Genomic DNA, 10,214 nt, shown 5'->3' on the forward strand with positions numbered 1-10,214 from the left:
TTCTAGTTACTCCTTTTGTTTCTTTTTTGTTCCAATTTCAATAGTTTTGTCATAAGGTGTTCAGTAAGTTACATTTCAGACTTCTTAATTCCTTCTCTCAGTCCTTCTTTTCTAATTTTCCTTGACCAGTTACTTCTCTCACTGCCCCTCCTCTCCTGTCCTGTGTCTTTTTTTGCCTATCTTCTTCCCAATTCCTCTGCTTTTCCCCCACTCTCCCAGGTTTTCTCTTGATCTCTGAACCACTGTATCTGCTGCATCTGGCACATTATTTCTCATTTCCTTCATCCTTGGGACTTCATGGGGTGCAGGAGCATTTCTTATCTCTCTGGTAGTCTGCTGCAATCTACCACTCAGTAATCCTCACTGCTTTGCCCCTTTTTCCCACAGGTCTGTCTCTGCAGATATGCACATACATCAGAAGCTGCACGTACTCCCAGAGCCAGGAGGATGGAGTTAAACCCAGTTCATGGAACTGCCAGCCTCAGTAGGATTCCCTTTTCCAAATCCAGAGCAACTTGAGTGTTGGATGAGATATGGGTGGCAGGCAGTTGTGCTGCTTACGGCTTCCCTGGAAAAGAGTCAGATATTTCTCTGGTTAGTGCGGTTTGAGAGAAAAGAAATGTGCTAATAATTAAGCATACTTTGTCTTACAATGGAAAGCATTTACATAAACCCCCTTTAAACTGCATAAAGTTATTTTGTAAGAGAACTGTCATATACCATGGGACAACTTTACCGGAAAGAACATCTGTAATGAGAAACAAATCACAGTGGCCTTTGCTATAGTGCTTGAAAGCAGGTTTCTTTGGGGTTGTGGAGACTCATTTGCCCTCCAGCAGTGGAAGAATTAAGATGTTATGTTTAACATAAACAAGAGAGCTTTAATCCCAAATCCTCATGTGAGAGCACTTTGTGTTCTCTTAAAAGTTCAGTAATTCCATAAGCAAGATGGACAGTTGGGTTATTTCAGGCTCAGTGAAAGCAGGAGAGGGACAGAAGGGACATCAAAGTGAATTAACTCGTCAGAGTAAAAACCCAGTTGTGAAAGCTGAGCAGAGTGTGAGTTCAATTGCATTAACTATCTGTGGTGCCAAGTTTTCTCATTATCAGATGCCTTTCCCCCCTTTTGTTTTATTCAGGCAAACTACAAGAGGGAAGTTTGATCTGCATAAGACTATCTCACGTCAGGGCCACACACCTGCTGGACGTGCATCCTTGTTCTTGCTCAGTCAGTAATGTCATGAGAGTCATGATTCCCATTGCCGTATGGGCTCTACACAAGGTTCTCTGAGGTCAGATGCTGCTTTCTGAGTGATGAAAGAAAGGTAAGATGGTTCCTGCAGAGTGGAAGGCTGCACAGGGAGGGATGTTGTCTCTGATGGCCAGCCTTTGCTGGATTTATCTGCACATCATCTCTGTACTCATCAAAGACAGAGAAGGCTTTGGTTTGGGGGATATCTTGGCCCTTTTGAAAGGCAATTCCTTCACCATCTCAACTTGTCCTGATGCTGTTCTGCCAGAAAGAAGTCAGCCCTGGCAATCTTACCGTTTAGCAGGGCAAAATTCACTTTAGAGAAAGAATGTCAAATATGTTGCCTCCAGCTATGATTAAAAAATTAAAGCAGATTTAACAATTTGAAAACAGGACAGACAAGATATAAAAATTCATAAAACCTGAGCTACTCAAGCAAAGGCAAAGCATTTCAGATGTCCCTATTTTTATTTCCAAATAAGAAGCCAAAGTTCTACAGTATTAGTGATATTGTAGAACTGGGTGTGTATAACATCACTTTCTTCATTGCTTCCCTGTGATCCTGCAGCTAAAGATGCTCAGTGTGAGTGACTGGGCACTGGAGGAGCAATTGCTGTGCCCAAAACCAGCACAGAATTCCCTTTAATTGACTGAACTAGGACTGAAATACAAATCTTTGCTAATACAATTTTTCTTCATGAGTGACCAATGGACACTGTCCCATGCTCGTGTCTGGCCAGCAGAATAAATGTAGTTCTTTGGTAAAGGAGCAGAAAACCAGTGAAGAGTGGTGGTGCTGCCCTCTCTCTGACCAATCTCTACAATCCAGAGTTCATTTCAGGAAAAAAGGAGGTTGAAAATCTGAGGCAATCATGATAATGTAATGACTGATAGTCTGGTCATCCTGCCACCAAGTAAAAGGAAATGTATTCAGTCTATTCAAGGGAGTGCTTGGGTATCAGATTATAAATGCCAAAAGTGGGTGAGGATTTCTATAAAGAGGATTCTTTTTCCACAGAGCAAAGAACAGCACAACATGGTCCCATGGCTGTAAGCTGAAGTCAGACAAATTCAGGATGGGATAAAGCACATTTTAGCATTGGAACTCACCAGGGGATGAACTTGCCTCTCCACCATCTGAGATTTTAAAGTGAAGGTTGGATGTCTTCTGCTTTCTTCTAAGTTCAGTTATCATCTTGACACAGAGTCAAGTGATACCTTCTAGCCAGTATGGTCAGATTAGACTTTCCTAATGGTCCTTCTGCTTTTAAAACCTCCAATTTATAAGAAGTGCATTTACCTGCTCCAGGGTTCACCCCAGGGACAGGGGAATTAGACATCTTTATTCATTCCTGCACAGCTGTGGGAATGATCTGTTTAGATATTTTTCCCATCACCAGTTGTGTCAGTGGTATGTGTTATGCAGATGTGTGTCTACTGGGAGCTATGCTCAGACAGCACATTTCACATTGATTTATGAACAGACTTCTGAGCACAGCAGCTTCTGGCCTCTGCTAACTTGGGCTGGAATTGCTTACACATTGTTGCTATTCTTATTTTTGGACCTGCACTCATGGTTCACAAACCAGATGCTGCAGAAATGCAGAGCCAAGATGGTTCTTGCCTCAGAACTCTTCTGTAAGAGCTCAATATGGAGCAAGGCATGGATGTGTGTAGCCAGGGGAGCCCAGGGAAAAGATGGGTGGTGAAAATCATCAGGAGTAATGAGCTAGAAAAAAAGTGTGCATAGCAGAAGGTTGGGCTAAGTCTGAGTCTGCTCAGGAGAGGATGCTGCAGGACTCAAGAAATGAGAGGAAAGTGCCTCCACATCACCTTTGTTCTGTGACTGGTAGGAAAGACAGGTCTGTCAGAATATACAGGGAAAATGTATACACAACCTTGAGAATATAGAGGAGAGTCTAAGGTGAGGATGACAACCAGGTTGTAAGCCTAGGTGATGAATAAGAGGAGATGATAGTGCCAGTGATTGAGAAAGGGAGAGATGGTCACTTAGAATGAGAGTAACCGCTAACCTTCAGCCTTAGTGGGGCTGGGGTGAGGGCCAGATGTCCCCAGTGCCAGGGAGCCAAGCTGAGATGGGAGTTTGGATAGGAGGACACAGCTAACAGGACAGAGATCCATATCCAAAGGAAACTGCATTGAAATTAATGAGATTGTGAGGTGTTAGGACAGAGAGAGAGGAGAGCAGGAGGGACCCTGTGGGTACAGTGAGGGCAGGATGGGAAAGATGGACAGTCAGGAAGGGTAAAGGCCGAAGGGGTAAAGAAAGGACAGAAAGATACAATGAAGGTATAGGCAAAGATCTCCATCCATACCAACTCTTTGATCCTTCTACTCACTTTTCCATTCAAATTCTAAATGGTATTACAGAAAATCTTCTTTACTGCTTTGCAAACTCCTTGAGACAGCAGCATATTCCTGGCTGATCCCCAAAGACAGATCCTATTTCTTCATGGTCATGATTGCTCTTCAAAAGAGTGAAACATAAAGAACTACAGGGAACTTTGGCCAGGCAGTCTGAATTTGTTCCCCCCAAATAGGAATCGCCCAGTCCAGAAATTGATACAAACATAATTAGGTGTAATGGACCAAATGTTAAACTGTGAGAAGAATTATTTGAATTAAAGAAGCATAGACAAAAGCAGCTAACAAAATCACCTCTTCCTGTGGGGACATCAGCAGCCAACTATTCATCTTCATAGGTAATGCAGTTTAAAGAGGAGTGGGCAGGGGGAAAGAGATCTGGGTTTGATATTTTGTGCCTTGGACTACAAAGGAATCGCTGCAGATATATAAATAAAAGACAGCTGGGCTGAGGTTTCAGATCACCTACACCCATCAGAAAAGCAGCCAGACTGCTAGCACTGTGCTCTCACCTGGACTAATGCTCAATTCTGTCAATACTGTAAAGGGGCAAGAAGAGAGAGAGCAGAGCTATGTTATATTAAAAGGCTTAAATCACCCGCGTCGCCTCAGAAATAGCAAAGACAATGGCACAGCCCTGAGGGAGAAACCTTTGGTTTAAGTATCTGTGCAGATGTGTGGAAGAAAAGGAAGAGCTCCTGCTTGGGAAAACCGCAAGCCTGTCTCAAAGTCTACAAGACTCTCTAAGCGGGGCAAGTGAATGAATAACTGTGGCACATGCACGAGTGGCTGAACCTGCAGCCTGAACGGTAATTGGCTCTATCGGTGCTATTCTGATTAACTGTTTCTGGCTACAGCACTCGAGAGACCCTTGCTGAATTCACAGCAGGATAGTATTCATGCTGCACTGAAGAGCCTCTCAGATCAGCCGGTGGATCCCTGCAGAGAAACAGCAAACACAGATCTGAAGGATGTGGTCTCCAGGGAGGGTTTCTAAATCCTTACTGCGTGTCACTAATTCCTTGTTATGCAGAGCTGGAAGAGAAAGGGCTCCTGAAATGAATTCAGATGTTCATGCTACTTTTCTCTACCTTGGAAATAAAGGAAGAGAGAAAAAAAAAATGATGGTACTTCTATTGAGAGAAATTTAGGAATCAAACCATGAGATATGAAAGTAGATGGTTGTGATTCTTTACTAAAATAGTGACCTGAAAATAAACCCAAACAGCAAATAGCCCAAAGAACTGGCTTGTCAAGGTGGGAAAGAAAGGTCACACACTGATGAATCTCCAGAAAGCCTTCTGACAGAGAGCGGTCTCAGCTGGGGACGCTTGCAGATGGCACAGGAGAGTCACCCCAAGACCTTACAGTGGTGTTGGGCACAGCCTCAGCGAAAATAAATGGGACAGAACAAGGAAACCAGGCACTTTCAAATGAGAGGTGTTTTTGCTTTCTGATGAAGACTTGCATACCTACTGCATCTGCTCCTGAGTTATGGCCAAGACCTCCTTTCAGCTCATTCAGCTCTGAAGTCAGCACCATGGACTCCTGCTGCATCCTGAAACCACCTACACAAACACTCTGTGGGATGATAGAGAAATTCCAAAGAACATTAATTGCTTGCTTCCACACTCCAGTGCTTACTGCTGAAAAGAGAGCTGGAGAGCATCACCCGGAGCCAGAGTACACCAACCCATGCTGTTGTGTTTCTGAAAAGGCTTGCTGGTTCAAGCACTCTGGCCAAATACGAGCAGTTCAATTTAGACTATTAACAGTAGCATTAAGGAAAGACACATTTGTACTTTTTTGTATGAGCTGCCCATGCCCTGCCTTTCTCACTCTCTCCTCCTCCCCAGCTGCTGTGTGCTGGCTAACTGAAATGTGAGGAATAACAGAACAGATCACAATTTAGATATTTCCAAAGTTGTTTGGGGTCAGTTGACCATTATTCATTTGCACTACACAGCACACAGAGATGAAGTTTAAGTATGAAGCTCTTCTATCCAGAAGAACCAATCACATGTAGAATACACAGAAGAAAGAGCAATTTCACACAAAATGAGAATTTGGTTCCAGGGCAAAAGCAACAAACCTATGGTCACAAATCTTTCCTCAGCTTCTTGAGGTTCTATCTCCTCAGCAGCTGTGCTGTCATGATAGGCCTAAATAGGCCAAAACAGGCTTACACATGTCCTGGCTTGCCCAGACACATTTTTTCTGCTCTCCCTCCTTCTGTTCTGAGAAGAAGCAACCGTGGGAAAGAGGACAAAGAACCTAGAGCCATTAAGTCTAAGGACTCTGGCCTGTCCAGACTTGTTTTGCTTCTGTTAACACTCTGTGGTAAACAAGGTACACACACTTAGCTTTTGCCTGCCTCATGCAAGGCCTATGTTTTTCCCAAGTTTGGATAAAGCAAGCCTATGGTTTCACCCAATATGGTCAAGCTTGGATAACTGACATTCTGATGGGCTATTCTATGTCTGAAGGCCTATTAGTCTTGGGCTGTATCGATAAAAAGAGATGAGCAGGTTACACAACATGCTCTGCCTTTGTATTCGTGCTTGCTTGCTGCTTGCTTCTGCCTGCTGTTGCCATTGCTCTTTGCTTCTGGCAGTGTACTGCCTCAGTGCATCCTGAACTGCCTGGATACTACACTGCCTTGAGTTTATCAGGAACAGGCTCTAAATGCCTCCATGTTATTGTCCTGCATAGCCAGTGTGATGTTGTGCTGAGACTGCACATAGCAAGACATCCTGCCTACACCTGAAAGCCTCCTGCCAAGACAGGAAGTCCTGGATGTACACAGATCATCCAGAGAAATCAGGATAAAGTCAGAGACCATCTGATCTGCCTCCTTTCCCCAGCACCCTGCGAAGCCTAGGAAGAATCAGAAGCCTCAGCAGCTGGCAAGACAGTAACTGAATCCCCTGGAAGCATATTAGGTACTGCTTGAAGCTGTAGCTAGCCCTGCAAGTTGGGAGACTAATATTTTGTGAGTAACTACTTAAAGGCTCTTGTAATTCACCATAGCTTTCTGCCATTAGCAGAAAAGAGCTTCTTGAGTCCATGTAGGGGGCAAGTGGTGTATTGACTGCAAGAACCTTCTCTTCCAGTTCAATTAACGTTTATATTTATTGCTAGTTATTTCTAGATCAAGTTATTCCTTTGCATAATGCTTCCATGACCGTGCAAAGAACTGATGATTATTAAAATTAGTGGTCAGGGGTGGCAAGAGCTCCAAATGTCAAAATTAATATACAAAATTAATTTTGAAAATCATATCTTGTATCAATTAGTTGCCCCTCCATTACATACACCCAGCACAAGATTCATATTGCTAAAGCTGACAGATGCTGTCACCAGGCGTACTTCATGGAGGGAGTGTGGAGAGGCATGGTGAGACCCCCTTGGATGGACTGAACAGCTCTCCCATCACTTGCATCACTTCTTTCTTTCTTCACATGACCTCCATTTTTTTTTGCCAACATCTCAAAGCACTGTTTCTCAAGAGAAAGCTGAGCTTCATACCAAGGCTTCCATGTACACTGAATTGCACAAAATGCCTCCAGGACTGCCCCTGCTTTCTATGAAGCCAACATCGGCTCTAACTCTTTATTTTTGTCCTTAATTCTTATCCATGTATCTAAAAACTACTGAATGAAACTCCAGAACTTCTCTACAACAATTTAGTCCCTTCAGTTTCCAAAGCAAAGGCAGTTTTTCCTGATGATCAGCATTATCAACTGAACATGAGCCAGCAGTGTGCCCAGGTGGCCAAGAAAGCCAGTGGCATCCTGGCCTGCACCAGGAATGGTGTGGTCAGCAGGAGCAGGGAGGTCATTCTGCCCCTGGACTCTGCACTGGTTAGACCACACCTTGAGTACTGTGTTCAGTTCTGGGCCCCCCAGTTTAGGAGGGACATTGAGATGCTCGAGCATGTCCAGAGAAGGGCGACGAGGCTGGTGAGAGGCCTTGAGCACAGCCCTATGAGGAGAGGCTGAGGGAGCTGGGATTGTTTAGCCTGGAGAAGAGGAGGCTCAGGGGAGACCTTATTGCTGTCTACAGCTACCTGAGGGGAGGTTGTGGCCAGGAGGAGGTTGCTCTCTTCTCTCAAGTGGCCAGCACCAGAACGAGAGGACACAGCCTCAAGCTGTGCCAGGGGAAATTTAGGCTGGAGGTGAGGAGAAAGTTCTTCACTGAGAGAGTCATTGGACACTGGAATGGGCTGCCCGGGGAGGTGGTGGAGTCGCCATCCCTGGGGCTGTTCAAGGCAGGACTGGACGTGGCACTTGGTGCCATGGTCTAGCCTTGAGCTCTGTGGTAAAGGGTTGGACTTGATGATTTGTGAGGTCTCTTCCAACTTTGGTGATACTGTGATACTGTGATACTATTGAGCTTATTGGTCACTTGAGATTTCATGAGGATATTTTCTTCAAAATATTATTTTTCAGGATTATGTTTTAAGCTTTCCCCCCTTGAAATTTAGAAGCATTTTTTTTATGTTCAAGAAACAAAATATGAAAAATAACTTAGAAAAGGTCTATCAGTCATTTTGGAGTTTTTGTTAGGGAAAAAAAATTAATCAAAAGCTATTTAAGATTTAGCAAGAACCAACTTTGCTGCTCTTGCATAAAGGTATGATGGAATAGTCTGTAGGGCCTTGTCATCAAGAAATAGGAATACTAACTTCGTAAAACTCTTCAGCATATGGCTAAGTCTGATGAAACTATTCCAGAGGGAAACACTTGTCAGAGAAGAAGTCTTGTCTCACTGTCATGAAGTTGGCTCAGCGTTATTTAATTGATGACTGATTATCTTGCACATGATTTTGAACACCAGTCATGCATGAGGACCTCCCCCCTATACTGGGCACTGCACAGATATAGACTAGAAAGGCATCTTTTGCTCCCAGCAGCTCCTAGTCATTATAGAGGACTAAAGGGGAGGATGGAGGCAGACATACAGACAGATGGAGAATGAGATTAAAAGAACCAGCCAGGGCATCCCGTCAGACTTTTGGTAACCATCACATATAGGGAGAGGTTTAAGTGTGTCCATGATACTCATATGCTACCAAAGGTTTTTAAATGTACCATGTCCATCCCTGACTTCATTAATCCCATGAGATCTGATGTGGGAAAAGGAGAATACTGAAATAAAAAGAGGCTATTTTTGGCTGTGAGTGGTGCAGCACCTCTGGGGACCCTCAGGAAACACTCCACAGAATTTAATATGTGGTGAGAGGGCCACTTTCTGAGCCATCTGCCAAAAAGCTGGGGAAGCTCAAAGCTGCCCCAGTCATTTCTAGGAGGAAATAGTGGGAAGCACAAATATATCAGGACCTGCCTTTTTATTTTAATCTCGCTCACCAGATGCATTTTGAAAAACGCTTGCAGGCTGCTAGGAAGACTTGCCCTCCTCTACTTGCAAGCTTTTCTCCATCCTCATTTTGAAGTGGGAGAAGTGAGTGACCAGAGTTCCAAGCTTCCCTGCTCCCACATCTGCAGTTTCCCAAGCTCTTCATTCCCAGCAGGAGCTGTGCACAGCCCTCTGCTTCACTGGCACCCTTGTACTTTCGACCCCCTGAGAGTCACCCCTTCACATTCCAAAGCCCTGGGTGTCCTCCTCGGGGCCAGAGAGTGCCTGGCAGTAGCTGTTCTCACCCCGGAGTCTTCTTGCTCTTAGAATTTCTGCTCAGTTACATCTGGTCTCTGCACTCCCTGTTCTGTCCCGTCCACCTCTTCCCTTCGCATTCCTCCTCTTTGCTACTCTGCAGTTGCATCCCTCCCTTTTGTATCCCTCCCTTTTCACCTCCCCCTTTGCACCTCTCGTACTTACATCCCTCCCCTTTGCCTCTCGGCCCCCTTCGCATCTCTGCCTTTTCCCATCCCTCCCCTTTCCATTTTAGCTCCTCGCATCTTTGCCCCTGTTAATCCCCTGCCCCTCAGCTCTTTGCATCTCAGTAGCTTTGCACCTCTGCCCCTTTGCACCCACCCCTGCCTGCTTGGGTCTGATCCCTTTGGGTATCTGCTTCCTGACACCCTCCATTTCACCATCCCCCCATACACCCCTTTGCACCCCCTCCCTTCTGCGTCCCTGCCCGTCCCCTCCTCGCTGCCTCTTTGCCTTCTCCACCCCGGCCCTTTTGCACCTCTCCTGCAGTGTCGTCCTCCCGCCCCGTCCCGTCCCGTCCCCCACCCCCTAACCCCCGCAGCCTCTGGGGCAGCCTGCAGCGGCTCCGGGCCGTCCTCCACTCTCCACCTCCTCCAAACCTCCCTAACCTCCTCTTCCCCTCCCTGCCTGCTCTCCCGCCCTCTCCGTCGCGCCCCGGGCCCGGCCGCAGAGCCTCTGCCATGCCGCCTGCTCCGCGGCTGCTGCCGCTGCTGGTGCTGGGCTTGGGGCTGGGGCTGGGGGGACGGGTGGGCGGCGGGGGTGGCTGCCAGCTGCCGACAGAGTGGCGGCCGCTCAGCGAGGGCTGCCGAGCCGAGCTGGCCTCGATCATCGTCTATGCGCGGGTGCTGGCGCTGCACCCTGACCCCTACGGCGCTTACAACTACCTGCCGTGGCAGCGGGGCCC

At 46.1% G+C, this 10,214-nt stretch overlaps 1 long non-coding RNA gene across 1 annotated transcript; it reads right to left on the reverse strand.

Moving 5' to 3' along the window:
* LOC135174944 (uncharacterized) lies at window positions 1–5,326 on the reverse strand. Its single transcript, XR_010302152.1, has 2 exons — window positions 5,110–5,326; window positions 1–568 (listed from the first exon to the last, which is right to left on the reverse strand). It is a non-coding gene; the product is annotated as an uncharacterized LOC135174944 (long non-coding RNA).
* Between the last annotated feature and the right edge of the window lie 4,888 nt (window positions 5,327–10,214).

The sequence above is a fragment of the Pogoniulus pusillus genome, chromosome 4 (assembly GCF_015220805.1).
Source record: "Pogoniulus pusillus isolate bPogPus1 chromosome 4, bPogPus1.pri, whole genome shotgun sequence".
NCBI classification, from domain to species: Eukaryota; Metazoa; Chordata; class Aves; order Piciformes; family Lybiidae; genus Pogoniulus; species Pogoniulus pusillus.